This window comes from Mesoplodon mirus (genome assembly GCF_964341445.2).
Source record: "Mesoplodon mirus genome assembly, chromosome: 19".
NCBI classification, from domain to species: domain Eukaryota; kingdom Metazoa; phylum Chordata; class Mammalia; order Artiodactyla; family Ziphiidae; genus Mesoplodon; species Mesoplodon mirus.
In genome coordinates, this window is record NC_138995.1 from 39,119,915 (window position 1) to 39,145,703 (window position 25,789).

Genomic DNA, 25,789 nt, shown 5'->3' on the forward strand with positions numbered 1-25,789 from the left:
CCCTGAGATTCTTTACGTCACAGAGCCGTCGAGGGTAATAGGGGCTGTAGTGGTGATCAGGAAGTTCAGAGAATGCTATTGAGGGTTAGGGATGGTGACCCAGCTGGGGGGGGGGGCACGACAGTCACCATGTCCTCAGTGAGTTCGGGACCATCCCCCTCCCCCTACCAAGAAGAAAAAGAGAGGGTAACAACTCCATGGCCCTGGACTGGGATTGTGTGTGATTTCTCATCGTGTTCTGTCTGCGTGGTTGGGAGGGAAGGATGCGTGGGCTGATGGAAGGATAGGCGGATGGGGACTTCCCTGGCGGTCCAGTGGTTAGGACTCAGTGCTTTCCCTGCCCGGGCCCGGGTTCAGTCCCTGATCGGAGAACTGAGATCCCGCAAGCCTCTCAGTGCGGCCCAAAACAGTAAAAAGGAGGAGCGGATGGAAGGACGGGTCAGTTTGTGTGTTTGGAAGACAAGAAAGATGGGCGGTTGGGTGGAAGTTTGTAAAGATGGGTGCGTGGAAGCTTGGTAGGATGTCTGGAGCAGTGGTGGTTGGCGCGGGGGTGGATGGGCATCACCCAAGTCGCCTGTGGTGGCAGCCAGTGGGGGAGGGGAGAAGGGGTCGCACTCGTCCCCTGAGGCACTTTGCCGGGAGGGGGGCAGGGGGCAGTCACTGAGGAGCAGTGTGGGGTGGAGGTGAGGCCGGAGCTGCTGGACCCCCAGCTGTGCCCTCCGGCCCCTCAGAGAAGGAGGTGTGGTCCTGAGTCCCTGGCCTTGGAGGGCAGCTGCTACAGAGCTGGAACAGAGGCAGAGGCTGGCTCTGGAGTTCACAGTGGGCAGGGCGGGGGCGCTGGGGGGTCCTGTCCCGGCCCAGCCATGGGTGGGGTGTGTGACCTGGGGGAAGGGGATCGACTGTTGTGGACCTCAGTCTCCACCTGGAAGATGAAGGCAGGGGTGATGAGCAAAGCCCAGAGCGGGGAACACAGTGGACTTTTATTGAGCACCTACTGTGTGCCGGGCCCATTACTCAGTGCCAGTCGTCCCTCCCTCTTCTTCCTCTTCTGTGGCCTCTCCCCTCCCCGCTTTGCTCCCCATCCCTCCCCCTCCTTTTTCCTCCTCCCCCCTCTTCTCTCTCCCTCCCACTCCCCCCTCCTCCGTCTTCATTAACATAACTATCAGTTACCAAATACCTATCATATGCCAGGCCCTTTACAGTAATTTTCATTTAGTCCTCACAACAACCACAGTAACATTCCAAATAATTTATCTGGCATAATATAAATGACTAAATCCAGAACCCAACAAATACACATTATGTTCATGTTATTACATTTACGGAAGAGTAACAATGTGTATTATTCTTACCCGTGCCGTCTTCTTAATGCCCATAACGTCCCTGGTCAGGTTCTCGGCACCTCCTGTACGTGACGTCAGTGAACGTCACGACTGTCCTAGGAGGCGGGTTTGGTTATGGCCATTTAGCGGTTAGGAACTCAGAACTGCCTGGTCCTTGGTTGGGGGCTGAGCCGGAGCCCCATCCTGCCAGGCACTGCCCTCCACTCAGCAGCAGGGTGACCCCTTTCCCCGGTCTGGGAGGCAAGGAGGGAGCAGTGCCCACCTCACTGAGCTGTTATTAACGACAACATGGACAGTAATAATGACGGTAACAACGATAGATGATGTTTCTCGCGTGCCAGCCAAGAGCCACGTACTGCTCTGAGCCCTCCACTAGGATTAATAACAGGTGGTGTTATTTTTTTTTTAATTTTATTTATTTTATTTATTTATTTTTGGCTGCGCTGGGTCTTCATTGCTGTGCGTGGGCTTTCTCTAGTTGCGGCGAGTGGGGGCTACTCTTCGTTGCAGTGCGCGGGCTTCTGGTTGCAGTGGCTTCTCTTGTTGCAGAGCATGGGCTCTAGGCGTGCGGGCTTCAGTAGTTGTGGCTTGCGGGCGCTAGAGCGCAGGCTCACTAGTGGCGCATGGGCTTAGTTGCTCCGCGGCATGTGGGATCTTCCCGGACCAGGGCTCGAACCCGTGTCCCCTGCATTGGCAGGCAATTCTTAACCACTGTGCCACCAGGGAAGCCCCCGAACTACAGGTTTTGATCCATCGCCTGGTCAAGTATCAGTGGGTTTTCCATGCCCTTGGCATAATTATTACTTGTGGAATATTTGCTCTAAAATGCATGTATAGATTACACACTCGTGTCCTGGATTGCCATCCCGGAAAGCATTTAAGAAACATCAGGTTCGGGACTTCCTTGGTGGTGCAGTGGTTGGGAGTCTGCCTGCCGATGCAGGGCCCTGGTCTGGGAAGATCCCACATGTCGCAGAGCAACTAGGCCCGTGAGCCACAACTACTGAGCCTGGGCGTCTGGAGCTTGTGCTCGGCAACGAGAGGCCGTGACGGTGAGAGGTCCGCGCACCGCGATGAAGAGTGGCCCCCGCTCGCCGCAACTAAAGAAAGCAATCGCACAGAAACGAAGACCCAACACAGCAAAACAACAACAACAAGAAAAAGTTAAAGGGCATTAAAAACAAACCAACCAGATATATGTGGGTAGGCATTTTCCATCCCAGTTACAGAATGAGAAAACTGAGACTCAAACAGGGCAAATGACTTGCCCAAGGTGGCAAAGAAGGAAGAAGAGCCAGGCTGTAGATTCTGGTTCATCTGATGCCAGAGTCCTTTCCCCAACCACAGTGCCCGCACCGCTTCCAACTCAACTTCCTCCTCTGCTCCTCCTCCCTCCCCGTCTTTTCAGATGGACTGAGCTGAAACCTGGCCCTTCTGTGAAGCCTCCTGACACCAGCGTTTGCCCTGCTCCCCTAGCCAGTCCCTCCGAAGGCAGCACACAGTTACAGACACAGTCACGCCTTTAAGCCATCAATCCTCTGAGGTGTCCCTCTTCCTCATCTCAGTTAACAGCATCTACTCAGTTGCTCAAACCCCAACCTGCCCTGCCAACCTCGATCTGTCCTTTTCCTTACCAGCTCTCCCTGTGATGTGTGACCCGTCAGCATGTCTGAATCTACTTCTAACGTGATCCCTAATCCTTGCGCTTCTGGCCTCTTCACTGCTACTCCAGCCCAGGCCACCATCTCCGCTGAGAGCCTTCCAGCTACTCTCCAGGATTCCCGTCTTGCCGCCCACGGCACCCTCACAGCAGCTAGAGCTTTGCACAGCCTCCCCTGGTTCCCGTGGCAGAGTCTGTGCTTTGCCGCACCGTGGCCTGGAAGTGGGTCTCAGCCTCAGCAGCCTCCTCAGTGTGGCTTCCCACCCCCGCGCCATCCACCTGCCAGCGTCTGCCACTCCGTCACTCCCTCGGACTTGGCCCGCTGCTGTACTTTCCTCGTCACTTTGTGGTGGACACAAGGTCTGACTCCCCAGTGGCCGTTTCTGCTTCCTCTTCTTTTCCTGGCAAATGGGATTCCAGTTTGGATCGGGTGACAACAAATTTGAGGGAACACACTGGTTCTCCCCACTCCTGGAACTGGGGGGAACACAACTTATGCTTTTGTCCTGGAGACAAATCTTGAGGGTCTGGGATAACGGTGGCCACTTGCCTTTCCACTGCCACGGATCAGTTCAGAAAGAGCACGGGCTACAGTTCTGGCCGAGGAGACGTGAGGGGCGTTCCGTTGGGCGCTGCTACAAGCTTTCCTCACTTTTAAAAAGGGGAACAAGGAAGGGAGGGAGCTGCTCTCTGCCCTGCACCCTCCGAAGGTTTGGGTGCTCCGCGTACAAGAGGGGATTCTTGCTGCTGCTGCTGCAGCCGACTTGCAGACGCTGGCCACTGCTGGCAGGCCTGGACTTCACCGTGGAGCCACTGGCACCACCACGTGTCCTGAGAGCTTAAACCTACGCTGACTCCTCTGTTATTACGGCCCAAAGCATATGCACTATAGATATCTAAACTCACCTTTTTGCTGCTTTATCACTCCTACCTTCCCGCTCCTAAAATGTAAGCTCTGTGAGGGGAGGGGCCTGTCCCTCCATCACTATGTCCCCATCACGTGGACTGGGCATTGTCTGGCACAGCTACAGCAGGTGCTTGATAAATGCTGGCTGCATTAATGTATGAGGGTCCTCCAGGGCAGGGACTCAGTCACTGTGGCTTCTGGGAGCAGCAGGGGCTCAAAAGCCTTCGCTGGATCAACAGGCAGGGAAGCCAGAAGACAGCTTCTTAAGAAACAAATTTAATACTATATACAAGGGAAAACGTACAGAAACAACAAAGGAGACGCAACAGGGCTGGAGGTGCCCATCCCAACTAGCTGCCCACGCAGAGGGCCGATGCCAGCCCCTAGCTCGCCCTCCTCCTCCTACAGTTGGAAGGGCTCCACGGGCCCCCTTGCCCTGGCGGTGGGATCCACGTGGTCCTGAAGCCGGTGCCACTTCATGTGGGCATTCCGACCCTTGATCTTGCCAAACACCCTGAGGAGGCACCAGAGGACACAGGGGTCAGAGCAGGGGGAGGCGGGTAGCCCTGAGGGGGGCACCCCAGAGGGCTGAGGGCAGGCGGTGTGGGAGCATCTAGGGAAAGGGCGGTACCTCTCACACTTCTGGCAGGGAAAGAAGCCCTGGCCCTTGCTGCTCCCCGGCAGCTCAGGGGTCCGCTTCGAGCCGGTGTTTGGGCTGGAGTTGGGGATGGACTCCCTCCTGTAACTCTCAGTGGTCCTCTGTAATTCGGGGGTTGGGCGGTGGCTGGGTTTCCTCCGAGGGCTATGAGTGACCTGCACAGGGGGCAGAGGTGATGAAAGGGTGCTGACCGCCCCGCCGCCCTTCTAAGAGAGAAGCAGGTGTCCAGAGCGTCCAGACGTCGCGGGGTGCACCCCCCACCGCCACCCAGCTTGGATGGGCACCGGGCATCCAGATCCGTGCTGAACTCCTGAAGCCCTATCCCGAGACCCTCTACCTTCGCTTCTGTCCTGTCTGCTTCACCCAGCTCTCTCTTGACCCTCTTTTCCGGCACTGGGGCTCGGCCGCAGTCAAACTTGATCATTTTCTTCTGCGTGTAGTAGAACTCGACACACTGGGCTACTGTTTTTGTCTGGACCTAGTGGAGGAAGACAGAAGCCGACTAAGGACAGTGCCTCAGGAGTAGCAGTGAGAATGGCCTTGACGCCCTAAATCCCCTCCCCATGGGGCCAGCTGCCACTTTTTGAAAGCCCTCCTGAAACGTGTCTCCCCTACGGCTTGCTGTGCTCCACTGCTACGGGAGACAGAGAATCACAAAGTCCTCCTGGGGATGAAGGAGTTCAGAGAGAAGCCACCAGAGTCAACACCATCTAAGCTCTGCACGCTCTGAGCAACAAGGCTGGCCCAAGAAGGCTTCTCTCCAGGAAAACGCACACAAAGGTACACACGAGGACGCTCACTGTGACATCATGTGGAGCCACATGACTACCGACTGGGACTAATTAAACCAGAGTGTCCTTACGTGTTGGATACCTCATAGCCTTATGCGACAGCTAGGCAGAGCCCTCCAAAAAACTGAAGAGGAAGGAATACTTCCCAACTCAGTCCGTAAGTTCAACATTTCTCTGATACCAAAGCCAGACAAAGATATTACAAGGAAAGAAGGCTACAGACCAATGTCCCTCATGAACATAGATGAAAATTTTTAAACAAAACTTTAACGAACAGAATCCAACAATATATATATGTATATATATATATATATATATATATATATAAAGGACAATATACCATGACTAAGTGGAGCTCATCCCAGAAACGTGAGGTTGGTTTAACAATCGAAAATCAATGTAATTCGTCATATTAAACTTAAAAAGGAAAAATCATATGAGCATCTTGATAGGTGCAGAAAAAGCATTTGATACAATCCAATGTCCATTCCTGATGGAAACTCTCAGCACAATAGGAATAGAAGGAACTTCTCTTCAACCTGATAAATGATACCTACAAAATCCCTACAGCTAACGGTGGAGTGGTTTCCCCTCAAATATCATGAACAACACAAGGATTTCCACTCTCACCACTTCTACTCAATACTGTACTGGTGGTTCTAGAGTGCAAAAAGGCAAGAAAAAAAGTAAAGGCATCCAGGTTGGAAAGGAAGAAAGAAAAGTGTCTTTATTTACAGATGATATGACTGTCTATGTAGAAAATTCAGTGGAATCCACAAAAAAGTTACCAAAACTAGTAAGTTAGTTTGGCAACATTTCAGAACACAAGATCAATATAAAAATCAATTTTATTTCTATACATAGTAGCAACAAACCATTGGAAACTGAAATAAAAAAGAACTCTATAACATCATAAAAAACACAAGTACTGGGCTTCCCTGGTGGCGCAGTGGTTGAGAGTCCGCCTGCCGATGCAAGGGACACGAGTTCGTGCAATGGTCCTGGAGGGATCCCACGTGCCATGGAGTGGTGGGGCCCGTGAGCCATGGCCGCTGGGCCTGCGCGTCCGGAGCCTGTGCTCCGCGGCGGGAGAGGCCACAATGGTGAGAGGCCCGCATACCGCAAAAAAAAAAAAACAAAACAAAAAAAACAAGCTCTTAGGAATAAATCTGACAAAAAGTATGCAACAACTGTACACTAAAAACTTCAAAACATTGCTGAAAAATTAAAGATTGAAATAGATATACCCTGTTCACGAGTCAGAAGACTCAATATTGTTAAGGTAACAACTCTCCCCAGTTGACGTAGAGAGTCAAAAACAGTACCAATCAAGTTTCTAGCAGGAATTTTTATTTTGAAATTGACAAGTTATTTCTAAAATTCATAGGGAATTAAAAAGGATGTAGAATACAAAAAATAACTTTGAAAAAGAATAACAAAGTTGAAGGACTAACATTTTCTAATTTCAAGACTTAGAATAAAGCTACAGTAATAAAGACAGTATGGGAATAGCTTAATAAAAGACAAACAGATCAATGGAACAGAATACAGGGTCCAGAAGTAGATGCATATATATATGGCCAACTGATACTTAACAAAGGTACAAAAGCAACTGAGTGGAGAAAGTATGGTCTTTCCAACAAAAGGTATTGGAATAAATATCCATATGCAAAAATGAACTCACCTCGCACCCCATACAAAAATAAACTTACAATGGATCATAAATCTAGAAATAAAACCTAAAACTGTAAAACCTCCAGAAGAAAACATAGGGGGAAATCTTTGTGACTTTGGGTTAGGCAAAGATTTCTTAGATACAACACGAAAAGCACAGTCTATAAAAGAGAAACTAGTAAGTTATGCTTAAGCAAAATTTAAAACTTTTCTTCAAAAGACACTGTTAGAAGACTGACAAATGGCATATTGGGAGAAAATATTTCCAAAGCATATATCTGGATAAAGGACTGGTGTTCAGAACAAAATAAGAACTCCTACAGCTCAATAAAAACACAGACACTCCAATAAAAACAGAGGCAAAAGATATGAACAGACAGCTCACCAGAGAAGGTGCACATAGAGCAAAAAAACACAAAGATGCTCAGCATCATTAGTCATTAGGAAAATGGAGTCAGATGCTACTGTACACTCATTAGAATGGCTAAAATTAAAGAGACTTAGCATACCACGTGTCGACGAGGGTGTGGAGCAACTGGACCTTTCATAACCTGCTGGTGGGAATGGGAAGTGGTAGAGCCACTTTGGAAAACAGTTTGGCAGTTTCTTAAAAAGTTAAACATACATCTACTATAAGTTACCCTCATTCCCCTCCTAGGTATTTATAATCCCAACCCCGTGTCCGCAAAAAAAAAAAACAACAAAAAAAAAAACCCAGTACATGTCCGTACAAAGACTTGTATGTAAATGTGCAGAGCAGCTTTATCTGTAGTCATCAGTAACGGGAAACCACCAACAGGTGGATGATTAAATGAACGGTGGTCCGTCCACACAGTGGTATACTCCTCAACAGTAAAGGGATGAACTATGGGTACACATGACAACATGGATGAATCTCAAAATCATTAGGTTGAGTGTAAGAAGCCAGACAAAGCAGATCACATGCTGTATGATTATTCCATTTATATAAACCTCTAGAAAATGCAAACTCATTTAGAGTGACAGAAAGTAGACAAGAGTTGACTAGGGACCCGGGTGGCAGGAAGGAAGGGTTGCAAAGGGGCAGGAGGGAACTTTTGGGGGTGAAGGATACTCTCATTATCTTGATCATGGTGGTGGTCTTACAAGTGTATAACTATGTCAAAAACATTAAATCTTACACTTCGATTATGTGCAATTTTGCGTACATCAAGTTAAAAAAAAGCAAATTAATCAGCAGGATATTAAGTATATGATGTCATCCTTTTTTGAGAAAGTGCATATAGGTGTGTAAAATCCGTATGGGCAGTAAATACCTGTCAGGTTATCAATCAGAAGTAGGATTGTGGGGAGGGGTCTGGAGGGCTTTATTTGGAACATGGGATTCATTTCTGTACCGTTTCAGGTTGTTCCAAGCAATGGCATTGTAGTTGTCAACTGTTCACAGCATGAGCAGAGTATCGCCCCGACAGGCCCTGCAGTTCTAGCACCTCGGCCGTGTGAAGGAGCCTTGTCTACACCAGCCTGCCATGTTCGCCTTACCATCTTGTGTATCAAGTAGAAGTCCTTCTTGTAGGCACAGAACGCCTTCTTAAAGAGCCTCTTCTCCATGGAGGTCCAGATGTCCGAACCTATTGGAGAAACAGCCAAGAGGAGGAAGGCTGTTTCTCCTTCTGGGACCACAGCCACGGCTGAAGTGCAGACTCCCCTCCTTTTTCAGGCCACTGAGCGCCACTTATATGCCAAGATTTCTGCTAAGCCCCTTACTTGCTTTATCTCACACAATCCTCACAAAAACCTTAGCAGGTAGGGGCTATTACCATCCCCACTTGACAGGTGCAGCAACTTGAGGCTTCCTCTGGTTAAGAGACTTGCCAAGGGCAGCCGTGGGCCCCTGGTTGCCTGACTCCAAGGCTGGAGTGCTCAACTGGGAAACCTGAGCCCACCCCAACCTGGCACCCCCCTTCTGGCCAGGAAGAGCCCACGAGGGAACCAGTGGAAAGGGGAAGGTTGGATCCAACTAGAGAACAGCACCCACTGAGTCCCCCAGAGAGGACGGGCCCTTCTGGGAGGGCAGGTGTAGGCCCCAAGAGAACTCCGGGAGGCACGTGCAGAGCTTGCCATGGAAAGTGACTGGCTCGCAGGGGCCTCAGCCAGGCCAAAACCACGCGGACAGCCACGCTCGTTACCTGTGTAGTGATAGTTGGCGAGAGGGTGAGTCCGTGGCTTCTGGGGTCCTCTCAGTAACAGGGTCTCCAGGGCAACCTGGAACGAGAGGAGTGGTGGGCAACTCTCTGAGGGAGGGAAGGTGAGGTAGAGGCCCGCCTTCATTCTTTCATCCATTCAGAAAATATGTGCAGCCCTCCCTAAAGCCACCCCTACCCCAGGGCGACTCAAAGTGTGGTCGGTCTGTGGACTGGCCACCAGCTGTGAACCACTTGGGACACATTGCCTACAGCACTAAGCGGACTGTTGAGTGCAGCTGACGTTACCTTTTTCATAGCAAGATTTACTTGATGACGAAACAGTGTGTGGACTTATTCTGGCACAAGCTCCTTATTTCTTCAGGGAGCAGCATTTGGAGCGGCACTGCCCCCGCCCTACCCCATGTTATGGTCCTCATAGCACTGATCATTATCTATCACTTTTAAAAAATGTATTTCATGTGCTCACTCTCCTAAAATGTAAGCCCTGCAAAGAGAGGGCATTTGTCTTGCTCAACAGCGTAACTCCCGTCAGGACTCGCTATGCAGTTTGCAGGACCCCGCGCAAAATGGAAACACGGGGCCCTGTGCTCAGAAACTATTAAGAATTTCAAGATGGTGGCAGCAGAGCATTAAACCAAGAATGGGCCCCTGAGCTGGCCCCAGCCTGATACCATGACATCACCAGGTATCAGGAGGACCCAGTAAACGTGTGCTGATTACTCTGCTGAGCACCCACCACGTGCCAGCCACTGCCTCTCAGCTTGAGAAAAAGCACCATGTAGCCCTGACTCTTGGGTCTCCAACTCGGGTGACGTGACTTCCTCTCCCACTACACACAGTTGGACTTCTTCATTGTCTAAACTTCAGGGTTGTGAGGAGGGTCCTTGGAGGAGGCAGAGGCATTTCTGTTGCATCAGAGGTTTGCATACACCATTTTAAATCCAAAAGTCAATGTTCAGTAAATAAACCAGATTAATGCAGGCCCTGAGTTGGTTCTGCTAGGCACCGCCTCCCCAGTGCTGCGCTGAGATGAGGTAACGCTGGAGGAACCCTGGTGCTCTGCTGTCACCCCAGAGAAATAACTGATTGAGCCCGTATGTGTGCATTTCCCCTACGTTCAAAAGGACACCACCAGTCCCAAAGCGACCAGGGAGAAGGGTGGGTGGCCAGCCTTTGGTTCTCGTGAGCTGCAAAGCCCCAGGTAGAAGGCACGTGTCTTGCGCCTAGAGCCCCTGGCCCTAAGAGAGCAGGGAGCTTCCTGCAGCTCCTCTGAGCACCCCCCTCGCCTGCACCGCACCTGGATGTTGCCCTGGGCTTCATGCAGGCAGTGCAGAGCGAGCTCCAGGTTGGTGCCCCCGCCCGGCATCACGTTGGAGCAGGCCAGGTTGCAGAGTTCGGTCACTGTTTCCAGCAGGCAGCCCGGCAGCGAGAAGGAGAGGAGACACAGAGGGTCAGCAAGTGCCAGAGAGGAAACCTCCCCAACAGCACAGATGGGGTGGGGGGCTCCTGTCACCATCTCCCTCACCTCTCTGTTACAAGCAGGCTGAGGGAAGGGAGGGACAAGGAGGATGGGCAGAAACCCTGCTCCTGGCACCTGCTCTGGATGGCCTGGCCAGCTACTGGGTGAGAGGAGAGGTGGGGCAAGGGACTGCAGCACAGCAAAGCAGTCCTGCGCTGAAGGCCAGCTCTGCCCACCCCACCCCCGCCTGGGGATCACTGCTTCTTGGTCAAGGTGAGAACTGGGAGGAGAAACCCCTTGGACATGGAGGAGGGCTCTCAGGAACCTGGCCCCAAAGTCTCAGTCACCTCTATCCTGCGTCTTCGGGTTGGTCATCACATCTCCCCATGGCTTCCAGACCAGAGTAGCTACATGCTCGTCACTTCCAGCCAGTGATCTGTCCTGGAGCTCTGGGATCTCAGCCTGAAACTGGCTCCCTATGTTGATGTGTCTGAAATGAGGCCACACACACGGACATAAAAGGCATATGTGTGTGACCAAGATGGGAAATACAAGAGAGATGTGCGGTGAGCCCTGCTCACCAGGGCTGTGGAACCCACCTTTTGGCCATCTCTCAGACACGGGGAGTGCTCATCAGCCCAGTAGACACGCTCTGGTATTCCAGAGACCTCTTGAGGGATACTTCCTTCCTTCCTCCAATTTGCTTTATCGCCAGATTTCTGGCTTCAGGCGTTTGGGGTCTAGGACAGGGGAGGTATGTGCTGATACCTGGCATTCTGCTGTATCCAAGGTAACATCCAAGCTACAAAACAGTATCTCACTGCACCATCACCAATTCTATCTAGAACCCCAGGGTGCTGGGCATTCTGTCTGCAGACATCCAACTATGGTATGTCTGGACAGAAGGAATATTGGGGAAACACCTGGAGAAATCCACCACTTCTCTCCTAGAGAGGTTCTGGGTCTAGACCTGACTTTCCCGTGATGAAGGCTCCCTTGGGAAAAACCGACACTGGAATGCAAGGAGGGTAAAAGCATCCCCACATTGCAAGGACCCTCAGGTTCTAAGTCTGTTCCAACTCACGGTTCAGTGCTGATCTTGCTGTTGTCCTTCACCACACTGATGCCAAAAGAGCCGTCCATGTGATCTGGAAAACGCCCAAAGAAGAGGCTCAAGGAGACTGGCTACAACTGACCCATGAGGCCCTTTTTGCCTGCCTTTCCAGAGCAGCTAAAAGCAGGCTCTTCAAGATTGCATGGTATACACACACTACTGTATATAAAATAGATAATCAAAAAGGACCTACTGTATAGCACAGGGAACTATACTCAATACTCTGTAATAACCTATATGGAAAAAGAATCTAAAAAACAATAGATATGTGATTATGTATAACAAAATCACTTTGCTGTATACCTGAAACTAACACATTGTAAATCAACTCTAATCCAATATAAAATTGAAAATTGGAAAAAAAAGATTGCATGGTATGGAGTTTCCTCAAAAATTAAAAGTAGGACTACCATATCATGCAGCAAACCCACTTCTGGGTATTCATCCAAAAGAACTGCAGTCAAGACCTCAAAAAGATATCTGAACTCCCATGTTCACTCCAGCACCATTCATAATAGCCAAGATGTGGAAACAACCTAAATGTCCACTGACAGATGAGCACATAAAGGTAATGTGACATAAACATACAATGAAATACCATTTAGCCTTAAAAAGAAATTCTGCAATATGCAACAACATGGATGACCATTGAGGACATTATACTAAGTGACATAAGCCAGTCACAGAAAGAGAAATACTGCATGACTCCACTTATATAACGTATCTAAAGTAGTTGAATTCATATTGATAGAATCAAAGAGTGGAATAGGGGTCACCAGGGGTTGGGGCAGTGGGAAATGGGAGGTTACTAATCAATGGGCATAAAGTTTCAATTAATCAAGCTCTAGAAATCTGCTGTATAACATTGTACCTATAGTCAACAATACTGTATTGCACACTTAAATATTTGTTAAAAGGGCAGATCACAGATTAACTGTTCACATCACAATAAAATAAAAAGATTGCATGGAAGTGGGATAAGACTTCTGAAAAAGTAGAGTAAGGAACTCGGCAAAACAACAGATTTACTGACAAAAATCATTAAAAAAAAAAGAACAGTAAGCTAAAGTCTGCAAGTTGTCCTAAAGGCATACAGCATTTTAAGAAATACTCATTCAAGAAAATCTACTAAATCTCGGGAAGAACAGTGAGAGTCTGTGGCACTGGAGCCATGGCCCACTCCCTTACCCACCTAGCCCCCAGCTCTTTGTAAAGGAAGCTCTACCCAGGTAGGTGCAGCCAAGGAGATGGGGGCTTCTTCTTCCCCTGGCTCCCATGCTTAAAGAATTAAAGTAAGATAAAATAAAAATTTCTCATCAAAGAGAAAATGCCATCAAGAGATGGAAATTATTTTTTAAAAAGATACAAATGTGGGGCCTCCCTGGTGGCGCAGTGGTTGAGAGTCCGCCTGCCGATGCAGGGGATACGGGTTCGTGCCCCGGTCTGGGAGGATCCCATATGCCGCGGAGCGGCTGGGCCCGTGAGCCATGGCCACTGGGCCTGCGCATCCGGAGCCTGTGCTCCGCAACGGGAGAGGCCACAACAGTGAGAGGCCCGCATACCGCAAAAAAAAAAAAAAAAAAAAAAAAAAGATACAAATGTGGGCTTCCCTGGCGGTCCAGTGGTTAAGACTCCACGCTTCCACTGCAGGGGGCATGGGTGTGATCCCTAGTAGAGGAAGTAAGATCCTGCATGCTGTGCGATGCAGCCAAAAAACAGAAGAACCAAATGGAAATAGTTCAGGGGTTAAAAAAGTACAATAACCAAAATAAGGCTCAACAGTAGATCTGAGCTGGCAGATGAAATGATCAGCAAACCTGAAGATAGAACAATGGAGACTATGAAATCTGAAGAACAGAGAGAAAAAAATATAGGAAAGTGAAGAGAGCCTCAGAGAAATGTGAGATGTCATTAAATGCAACAATATATATGTAGTGGGAGTACCAGAAAGAGGGGAGAAAGGGACAGAATATTTAAAGTATTAATGGCTGAAAATTTCCCAACGTTGATGAAAAACAATATGTATATCCAGCAAACTCTACAAACTCCAAGAAAGATTCAACACAAAGAGCTCTACATCCAGACATAACATAGGCAAAATGTGGAAAGCAAAAATAAAGATAAGATCTTGAAAGCAAAAAGGGAAAAACAATTTGTTACATACAAGGGCACTACAGTAAAATTAACAGCTAACTTTTTAAGAGAAACGATGTAGGTTACAAGGCAATGGGATAATATATTCAAATTACTGAAAGTAAAAAAGTGTTAACCAAGTATCTTATATTCAGCAAATTATCTTGCAAAAATGAAGGTAAAATAAAGACACTCCCAGATAAATAAAAACTGAGGCTACCTGTTGCTGGCAGACCTGTCTTACAAGAAATATTAAAGGTGAAATATTATTCAGCCCGCAAAAAGGAACAAAGTACTGATACATACTGCAACTTGGATGAAACCTAAAAACATCATGCTAACTAAAAGAAGGCATTCATAAAGGACCACATACTGTATGATTCCACTCATATGAAATATGCAGGATAGACACATCGATAGAGACAAAGTAGATTAGTCGTTACCCATGGCTGGGGATGGGGAGGATGGAAAGGAGGGACTGCTAATAAGTACAGGGCTTCTTTTGGGGATGATGAAAATTTCTGAAAACTGATGGTAGTGATGGTTGCACAGCTCTGTGAATATACTAAAAACCATTGAATTCTATACTTTAAAGGGATGAATTGTATGGTATGTGAATTATACATGCCTAATAAAAATAAATAGTAAAGAAAGTCCTTCAGATTGAAAGCAAATGACATCAGATGGTAACTTGAATCCAAACCAAAAAAAAAAAAAAAAAAGCGAAGCGCTAGTAAATATGGGTAACTATAAAAATCAGTATGATTACATATTTCTTTTCTTTTCTTAAGTGCCTTAAAAAATAACTGCATAAAACAATATGTATTGTGGGCCTCTAACATATAGAAATATAATATATGTGACAGTAACTGCACAAGGAGCACAGCTGCATTGGAGTAAAGGAATATCACCTCAGACAGTAACTCAAATCCACAAGAATAAATGAAGAGATCAGAAATGGTCAATAAGAAGGTTAATATAACAACCTCTATAAATCATGCTTGTTTTCCTTTATTCTCTCAGTGTTTTTACACGAAATAAAAGTATATAAAGCAAGAAACATGACCAGTAAGGTATTACTGGGTCTCTCACATATAATAGCAAAAGAGTTAGAAGGAAGAGAGCTAGATAGGAGCAGTGTTTCTATATTTCATTGTTAGTGAGTTATTACACATCCTAACAGATTCTGATAAGACATATATTTTAAGTCCTAGAGCAACCACTAAGAAATGACTAAGAAAAAGTGAAAAATTAACAGAATTAAAATGTTACACAATACAAAAGAAAGCAGGAAAGGAGGAACAGAGGGAGAAAAAGACATGTAACATATAGAAAATAGAAAGCAAAATGGCAGATGTAAATGCAACCATATCAATATAACAGTAAACAAGAATGGATTAAACAAACCAAGCCAAAAGGCAGAGTTTCTAAGACTGGATAAAAAAACACATGATCCAACTAATGGTGTCTAGAGGTAACATGCTTTATTTTCAAAGACACAAATAGGCTGAAAGTAAAAGAAGAGAAAAATATATACCAAGAAAACAACAACCAAAAAAGAGAATGGAATGACTATACTGATGTCAGGCACATTAGACTTTAAAACAAAAAAATATTACCAGAGATAATGATAAAATTATTGTAGTAATGACAAATGAAGTCACAATCACATCATAATGGTAAAAGGTCAAGCCGTGAGGAAGATGTGACAATTACAAACATATACACACCTAAAAACAGAACCCCAAAATACACCAAGCAACAAACGACAGAACTGAAGGATGAAATAAACCATTAAAAAATAATAGTTGGAGATTTCAATACTTTCAACAGTGGATAGGGCAGCTAGGCAGAAGATCAACAAGGAAATTGAAACTAACTAGACAAAACAGACAAAATACAGCATTCCACCAAACATCAGTAGAATACATTCTTCTCAAATTCACATGGAACATTCTTCAAGACAGACCGGATTCTAGCCCATATAACATGCCTCAATAAGTTTTAAATTTTAAAATAAATTTAAGGGAATTCCCTGGCGGTCCAGTCATTAGGACTCCACGCTTCCGCTGCAGGGGGCATGGGTTCGATCCCTGGTGGGGCAACTAAGATCCTGCAAACCACACAGCACAGCCAAACAAATTAAAAAAAATTTAATAAATTCAATTGAAAAAGAAACAAAGTATGTTCTCTGACCACAAGAGAATTAGATTACAAATCAATAAAAGGCAGCAATTTGGAAAATTCACAAATATGTGAAAATTAAGCAACACACTCTTTAATACTCAGTGTATTAAACAAGAAGTGGAATGATAAATTAGAAAACACTTTAGCTGAATGAATATAAAAACACAACATACTAAAACTTACAAAATGTAGCTAAAGCAATGTTCAGAAGGAAATCTAGAGCTGTAAAATGCCTGTATTAAAAAAGAAGAAAAATCTCAAATCATTTATGGTCAACTGATTTTCCACAAAGGTACCAAGGCAGGGCTTCCCTGGTGGCGCAGTGGTTGAGAGTCTGCCTGGCGATGCAGGGGACATGGGTTTGTGCCCCGGTCTGGGAAGATCCCACGTGCCGCGGAGCAGCTGGGTCCGTGAGCCATGGCCACTGAGCCTGCGCGTCCGGAGCCTGTGCCCCACAAAGGGAGAGGCCACAACAGTGAGAGGCCCGTGTACCGCAAAAGAAAACAAAACAAAACAAAGTACCAAGACTATTCAATGAGAAAAGAACGGTATTTTCAAGTGCTGGAAGAACTGATACATACATGCAAAAGAATAAATTTGGACTCCTACCTCATACAGTATATAAAAGTTAACTAAAGATTGATCGCAGGCCTAAGAATAAGTTGGACTTCATCAAAATTAAAAACTTGTGTACCGCAAACCATATCATAAATAAAATGAAAGGACAACCCACAAAATTGGAGAGAATTTGCAAATCATATATCTGATAAGGGGCTTGCATCCAGACTATATAAGGAACTGAGACAACTCAATGATAAAAAGATAAGAATTCAATTTAAAAAATGGGCAAAGGATCTGAACAGACATTTCTCCCGAGAAGATATACAAATGGATAATAAGCACGTGGAAAGATGCTCAACATCGTTAGTCATCAGGGAAATGTAAATCAAAACCACAATGAGGGGGCTTCCCTGGTGGCGCAGTGGTTGAGAGTCCGCCTGCCGATGCAGGGGACGCAGGTTCGTGCCCCGGTCCGGGAGGATCCCGCTTGCTGCGGTGCGGCTGGGCCCGAGAGCCATGGTCGCTGAGCCTGCGCATCCGGAGCCTGTGCTCCACAACGGGCGAGGCCACAAACACTGAGAGGCCCACGTACCGCAAAACAAACAAACAAACAAATAAACAAACACCCCACAACGAGCTACCACTTTACACTCACTAGGATGGTTATAATGAAAAAGACAGATAAGAAGTGTTTAGCAAGGATGTGGAGAAACTGGAACTTTCATACAATGCTGGTGGAAATTTAAAATGACCCGGCCATTTTGGAAAACAGTCCGGCAGTTCCTTAAACGGTTAGACATAGTTACCCTTTGACCCAGCAATTCCACTCTGAGCTGTATACCCAAGAGAAATGAGGACTTATGTCCAAAAACAACTTATACATAAATGTTCTTAACAGCACTATTTGCAAGAGCCAAAGGACGAAAACAACCCAAATGCCCCTCAACTGATGAATGGATAAATAAAATGTTGTCTCTCCAGAGAATGGAATATCATTCACCCATAAAAAGAAATGAAGCACTGATGCATAGTACAACATGGATGAACCTTGACAACATTATTCTAAGTGAACAAACTAGACACAGAATGTCACATATTGTATGATCCCAAGTATATGAAATGTCCAGAATAGGGAGACCCATAGAAAAAGTAGGTTGGTAGACTGGTGGTTGCCCAGGGCAGAGGAGCTGGGGGCTACAGGGCCTGTGTGTCACCGCTCGTGGATATAATCTTCTGGGGTGATGAAAATGCTCTAGAATTAGATTGTGGGATGGGTGTACAATCCTAAGAATACACTAAAAAATCACTGTACACTTTAAATGGGTGATTCATATGGCATGTGAATTATACCTCAATAAAGCTGTTTAAACAATTACTCGAAAGGGCAGGCAGAATGGTGGTTAGGCTAAATTGCGTCTATTTTCTTTCTGGCTACAAAGTTATAAGCACCTAGAAGGCTGCTGGTCCCAGATGGTCCTGGGATAGTTCTGAACAGCAACAGGACCCCCAGACCAGACCCAAGCGTAGGCCAGAGGGAATGGCTGGACCGAATTCTACAGGGGGCGGGGGTCTGGCCCCCCACAGGCCTATCATGGGGTGATCAAGCTCACTCACCAAGCATGGCGCTGATGAGCCTGTCGGGACGGGCCCGGGCAGATGTGGAACACAGAGTGTTGAAATACAGCCCAGAGCCCTCCTGGATGGGGCTGAGCATCGGGGGCGGCGTGTAGGCAGGGCACTGGGACAGTCCCTTCAGGAGACGGTCCACCAGGAACACGGGCGAGCACAGGCAGCTCTGGCGGCATCCTCCCGGGCCCGGCTCCCCAGACATGGAGGGCGGAGGAGGGATGAGCAGTGCCTTGGGCCGTGGGAGCTTCTTCCGCTTCCTGTGTTGGCTGCTCTCCTTGCTGTCTCTCTCTTCCCCGTCCTTCTCCTGTCCCTGGAGAAGAAGAGACTTCAGAACCATAGGGGTCACCTGAGGCCACCGGCCCCACAGCTCAGTCCTCAAGATGGCCTGAGACTGGGAAAGGGTACTGACCAGCCAGACGCACACCCAGCATGGCCGTGCAAAGAGTCCTCAGCACAGGAAGCCGGGCAGGGCCACCACGCCTGAGCCAGACTCCAGACCCTAAGCCGGGCGATGTTTGAGGCTGGGGCCTTCTCAGGCACCCACACTCCCCAAGGAGAGGCCCTCACTCAGACCATTTTGGAAACTCATGTCCGTTGTTAAAGTGACTGGCACTTAAAGAGTGGGGGCCAGACGGATGCAACAGCATGACAAAAGGAAAACCTGTTGCCCTCAAAATGACAGCAGCTCCTGGGAGACAAACAGTGGGCTCCATGCACCCCGTACCCGAGTCCAGCATGAACGTCTCCAGGTGGGGTCTTCCAGCACAGGCTGAAGAGACGACGGCTTGACCTTGCTACACTCGCTCTTACCTCCACGCAATCTCCCCTCCTCTCTGCCCATCTTACCCCTCCTCACCCTCCAGCTCTCAGCTGCAACACCCCCTTCCTCAGGCAGGGTCTCTGGTGCCCTCGGGGCTCCTACAGCTCCCTCTCCCAGCCCAGCCCGTTCTGGGTCGTCAGTGTCCGGGGATGGGTCTATCTACTCCGCTGGGCTGGGAGCCCCAGGAGACGGGGGCAGGCCTGTTGTGGTCGCTGCAGTGTCCCCAGCCCTGCCCAGACACAAAAGAAGTTCACTGGAGGTTGAATGGACGAATGAACACGCAAATCAAGCTCTTATGGAGTCAGGATTTGGGGGCTTTTCTCACAGCTCCCACTGGCAGCTGGAAAGCAGCTGGAAGGAAGTGCACCCACCTTGCTCCCCGGGGGATGGTTCGCTGGAGCCACAGGCACCGACACAGGGACCACCAAAGGGGCGGCGGTCATGTTGTCCAAGGACTTCCTGGCTCTCGGGGAACTCTGCCTGTCCCCCTCCGGCCTCAGCACCTGTCTTCGTGGCTTGCAAAACTCCATGCCACACACCTACACACAGAGAAGAGCCAGCCCTTTAAGAGACACAGTACGTAGGGAGAAAGGGGCCTCTCCAGAGCAGCACAGCCCTGACTCCCGGCCCCCAGCCAGGCTCCCCGCAGGAGGACGGCTCCATCCTGAGATGAATGGCAGCTTCGAGCCCCTTCACCTGCGGCTCCTGCTTCCCTCGAGGTGACGGCCACTGGTCGCTGTGAAAACACATGTGGCTGCTCAGCCCTCTCTCTGTATAAAACATCTGGCTGCAATTCTTGCAGACGTAAGTGTTCCTTGGCTCTGCCCAGTCTGTGGGACCACCATTGTGCTGGTTACTGTGGGGAAGAAAGGGAGAATGGGACTCTGTCCCCAAACACTGATCCTCTGACAGCTTTGGACGAACCCTAAAGAAATGGGGATGATGCCCCCGATTCCCCGTGGCCTGGTGCTCACCCCTTCAGGAGTGAAGCATCCAGAGCTCGCTCACCCAGGCCCAGCACATCAAAGCCACCAGAGGATTCCCGAGGGGCTTCGGAACTTACCAGCCACACGCCATGTTCTCCTCCTTCATCGGGTGGGGGACCCGGTAGATATTTCCACCCTGAAGACGAAAATACATCTGAGCCAACATATCAGAAATGAGATGCAAGAGTGAAAACTATAAGACTTGGAAGAAAACACAGGTATAATTCTTGGTGACCCGGGAGTAAGCAGTGGTTTCTTGGATGACTCCAAAACCAAACAAAAGACAGACATGTTGGACTTCATCAAAACTTACAACTTCTGACGGATACACCAGAAATACAGCTACACGTGGAACAACTCCTACAGAACACCTACTGAACGCTGGCAGAAGATCCCAGACCTCCCAAAAGGCAAGAAACTCCCCACATACCTGGGTAGGGCAAAGCGGAGAGATTCCCGCACAGAGGATCGGTGCCGAGCGGCACTCACCAGCCCGAGAGGCTTGTCTGCTCGCCCGCTGGGGCGGGCGGCGCTGGAAGCTGAGGCTCGGGCTTCGGGCAGAGCGCAGGGAGAGGACTGGGGCTGGCGGCAAGAACTCAGCCTGAAGGGGGCTAATGTGCCACAGCTAGCCGAGAGGGAGTCCGGGAAAACTCTGGAGCTGCCGAAGAGGCAAGAGACTTTTTCTTCCCTCTTGGTTTCCTGGTGCGCGAGGAGAGGGGATTAAGAGCGCTGCTTAAAGGAGCTCCACAGACGGCTGAAAGCGCGGAGCCCAGTGACGGGCGTGGGACGCTGGGGCCGCTGCTGCCGCCGCCAAGAGGCCTGTGTGCGAGCGCAGGTCACTGTCCACACCGCCCTGCCGGGAGCCTGTGCAGCCCGCCACTACCGGGGTCCCGGGATCCAGGGGCGGCTTCCCTGGGAGAACGCACGGCGCGCCTCGGGCTGGTGCAACGTCACGCCGGCCTCTGCCGCTGCAGGCTCGCCCCGCACTCCGTGCCCCTCCCTCCCGCCCGGCCTGAGTGAGCCACAGTCCCCGAAGAGGCTGCTCCTTTAACCCTGTCCTGTCTGAGCGAAGAACAGACGCCCTCCGGCGACCTACACGCAGAGGCGGGGCCAAATCCAAAGCTGAGACCCAGGAGCTGTGAGAACAAAGAAGAGAAAGGGAAACCTCTCCCAGCAGCCTCAGAAGCAGCAGATTAAAGCTCCACAATCAACTTGATGTACCCTGCATCTGTGGAATACATGAATAGACAACAAATCATCCCAGATTGAGGAGCCAGGAGTCACTGCTGTGCCTCTGAGGTGGGAGAGCCAACTTCAGGACACTGGTCCACAAGAGACCTCCCAGCTCCACATAATATCAAACGGCGAAAATCTTCCAGAGGTCTCTCTCCATCTCAACACCAGCACCCAGCTTCACTCAACGACCAGCAAGCTACAGTGCTGGACACCCTATGCCAAACAACTAGCAACACAGGAACACAATGCCACCCATTAGCAGAGAGGTGGCCTAAAATCATAAAACGTCCACAGACACCCCAAAACACACCACCAGACCTGGACCTGCCCACCAGAAAGACAAGATCCAGCCTCATCCACCAGAACACAGGCACTAGTCCCCTCCACCAGGAAGCCTACACAACCCACTAAACCAACCTTAGCCACTGGGGACAGACACCAAAAACAACGGGAACTACGAACCTGCAGCCTGCAAAAAGGAGACCCCAAACACGGTAACATAAGCAAAATGAGAAGACAGAAAAACACACAGCAGGAGAAGGAGCAACATAAAAACCCACCAGACCTAACAAATGAAGAGGTAATAGGCAGTCTACCTGAAAAAGAATTCACAATAATGATGGTAAAGATGATCCAAGATTCTATTTCCAAGATCCAAAATCTTGGAAATAGAATAGACAAAATGCAAGAAACAGTTAACAAGGACCTAGAAGAACTAAAGATGAATCAAGCATCGATTAAAAACACAATAAGTGAAATGAAAAATACTCTAGATGGGATCAATAGCAGAATAACTGAGGCAGAAGAACGGATAAGTGAGGTGGAAGATAAAATAGTGGAAATAACTGCTGCAGAGCAAAATAAAGAAAAAAGAATGAAAAGAACAGAGGACAGTCTCAGAGACCTCTGGGACAACATTAGACGCACCAACATTCGAATTATAGGGGTTCCAGAAGAAGAAGAGAAAAAGAAAGGGACTGAGAAAATATTTGAAGAGATTCTAGTTGAAAACTTCCCTAATATGGGAAAGGAAATAGTTCATCAAGTCCAGGAGGCACAGAGAGTCCCATACAGAATAAATCCAAGGAGAAATACGCCAAGACACATATTAATCAAACTGTCAAAAATTAAACACAAAGAAATCATATGAAAAGCAGCAAGGCAAAAACAACAAATAACACACAAGGGAATCCCCATCAGGATAACAGCTGATCTCTCAGCAGAAACTCTACAAGCCAGAAGGGAGTGGCAGGACATAATTAAAGTGATGAAGGAGAAAAACCTGCAACCAAGATTACCCTACCCAGCAAGGATCTCATTCAGATTGGATGGAGAAATTAAAACGGTTACAGACAAGCAAAAGCTGAGAGAGTTCAGCACCACCAAACCAGCTTTACAACAAATGCTAAAGGAACTTCTCTAGGCAAGAAACACAACAGAAGGAAAAGACCTACAATAACGAACCCAAAACAATTAAGAAAATGGGAATAGGAACATACATATCGATAATTACCTTAAATGTAAATGGACTAAATGCTCCCACCAAAAGACACAGATTGGCTGAATTCATACAAAAACAAGACCCATATATATGCTGTCTACAAGAGACCCACTTCAGACCTAGAGACACATACAGACTGAAAGTAAGGGGATGGAAAAAGATATTCCATGCAAATGGAAACCAAAGGAAAGCTGGAGTAGCAAGTCTCATATCAGACAAAATAGACTTTAAAATAAAGACTACTACAAGAGACAAAGAAGGACACTACATAATGATCAAGGGATCGATCCAAGAAGAAGATATAACAATTGTAAATATTTATGCACCCAACATAGGAGCACCTCAATACATAAGGCAAATACTAACAGCCATAAAAGGAGACATCGACAGTAACACACTCATAGTAGGGGACTTTAACACCCCACTTTCACCAATGGACAGATCATCCAAAATGAAAATAAATAAGGAAACACAAGCTTTAAATGATACATTAAACAAGATGGACTTAATTGATATTTATAGCACATTCCATCCAAAAACAACAGAATACACATTTTCCTCAAGTGCTCATGGAACATTCTCCAGGATAGATCATATCTTGGGTCACAAATCAAGCCTTGGTACATTTAAGAAAATTGAAATTGTATCAAGTATCTTTTCCGACCACAATGCTATGAGACTAGATGTCAATCACAGGAAAAGAGCTGTAAAAAATACAAACACATGGAGGCTAAACAATACACTACTTAATAACGAAGTGATCACTGAAGAAATCAAAGAGGAAATTTAAAAATACCTAGAAACAAATGACAATGGAGACACGACGACCCAAAACCTATGGGATGCAGCAAAAGCAGTTCTAAGAGGGAAGTTTATAGCAATACAATCCCACCTTAAGAAACAGGAAACATCTCGAATAAACAACCTAACCTTGCACCTAAAGCAATTAGAGAAAGAAGAACAAAAACATCCCAAAGTTAGCAGAAGGAGAGAAATCATAGAAATCAGATCAGAAATAACTGAAAAAGAAATGAAGGAAACGATAGCAAAGATCAATAAAACTAAAAGCTGGTTCTTTGAGAAGGTAAACAAAATTGATAAACCATTAGCCAGACTCATCAAGAAAAAAAGGGAGAAGACTCAAATCAATAGAATTAGAAATGAAAAAGGAGAAGTAACAACTGACACTGCAGAAATACAAAAGATGATGAGAGATGACTATAAGCAACTCTATGCCAATAAAATGGACAACCTGGAAGAAATGGACAAACTCTTAGAAATGCACAACCTGCCAAGACTGAATCAGGAAGAAATAGAAAATATGAACAGACCAATCACAAGCACTGAAATTGAAACTGTGATAAAAAATCTTCCAACAAACAAAAAAGCCCAGGACCAGATGGCTTCACAGGCGAATTCTATCAAGCATTTAGAGAAGAGCTAACACCTATCCTTCTCAAACTCTTCCAAAATAGAGCAGAGGGAGGAACACTCCCAAACTCATTCTACGAGGCCACCATCACCTTGATACCAAAACCAGACAAGGATGTCACAAAGAAAGAAAACTACAGGCCAATATCACTGATGAACATAGATGCAAAAATCCTCAACAAAATACTAGCAAACAGAATCCAACAGCACATTAAAAGGATCATACACCATGATCAAGTGGGGTTTATTCCAGGAATGCAAGGATTCTTCAATATACGCAAATCAATCAACGTGATACACCATATTAACAAATTGAAGGAGAAAAACCATACGATCATCTCAATAGGTGCAGAGAAAGCTTTCGACAAAATTCAACACCCATTTAGGATAAAAACCCTGCAGAAAGTAGGCATAGAGGGAACTTTCCTCAACATAATAAAGGCCATATATGACAAACCCACAGCCAGCATCGTCCTCAATGGTGAAAAACTGAAACCATTTCCACTAAGATCAGGAACAAGACAAGCTTGCCCACTCTCACCACTCTTAGTCAACATAGTTTTGGAAGGTTTAGCCACAGCAATCAGAGAAGAAAAGGAAATAAAAGGAATCCAAATCGGAAAAGAAGAAGTAAAGCTGTCACTGTTTGCAGATGACATGATACTATACATAGAGAATCCTAAAGATGCTACCAGAAAACTACTAGAGCTCATCAATGAAGTTGGTAAAGTTGCAGGATACAAAATTAATGCACAGAAATCTCTGGCATTCCTATATACTAATGATGAAAAATCTGAAAGTGAAATCAAGGAAACACTCCCATTTACCATCGCAACAAAAAGAATAAAATATCTAGGAATAAACCTACCTAAGGAGACAAAAGACCTGTATGCAGAAAATTATAAGACACTGATGAAAGAAATTAAAGATGATACAAATAGATGGAGAGATGTACCATGTTCTTGGATTGGGAGAATCGACATTGTGAAAATGACTCTACTACCCAAAGCAATCTACAGATTCAATGCAATCCCTATCAAACTACCACTGGCATTTTTCACAGAACTAGAACAAAAAATTTCACAATTTGTATGGAAACACAAAAGACCCCGAATAGCCAAAGCAATCTTGAGAACGAAAAATGGAGCTGGAGGACTCAGGCTCCCTGACTTCAGACTATACTACAAAGCTACAGTAATCAAGACAGTATGGTACTGGCACAAAAACAGAAGGATAGATCAATGGGACAGGATAGAAAGCCCAGAGATAAACCCACGGACATATGGTCACCTTATCTTTGATAAGGGAGCCAGGAATGTACAGTGGAGAAAGGACAGTCTCTTCAATAAGTGGTGCTGGGAAAACTGGACAGGGACATGTAAAAGTATGAGATTAGATCACTCCCTAACACCATACACAAAAATAAGCTCAGAATGGATTAAAGACCTAAATGTAAGGCCAGACACTATCAAACTCTTAGAGGAAAACATAGGCAGAACACTCTATGACATAA

General features: G+C 46.9%; 1 pseudogene across 1 annotated transcript in view; it reads right to left on the minus strand.

The window, feature by feature from the left end:
- Positions 1-3,324: 3,324 nt before the first annotated feature.
- Positions 3,325-25,789, minus strand: part of LOC309794491 (zinc finger protein 541-like) — a 150,648-nt pseudogene continuing 128,183 nt past the window's right edge. The window contains exons 8-15 of the transcript in view: positions 11,763-11,826; positions 11,026-11,168; positions 10,517-10,620; positions 9,202-9,277; positions 8,555-8,643; positions 4,906-5,046; positions 4,542-4,723; positions 3,325-4,424 (exon numbers count right to left, since the gene is read on the minus strand). The product of the transcript in view is annotated as a zinc finger protein 541-like (transcript). The remainder of the gene's footprint in view (positions 4,425-4,541; positions 4,724-4,905; positions 5,047-8,554; positions 8,644-9,201; positions 9,278-10,516; positions 10,621-11,025; positions 11,169-11,762; positions 11,827-25,789) is intronic.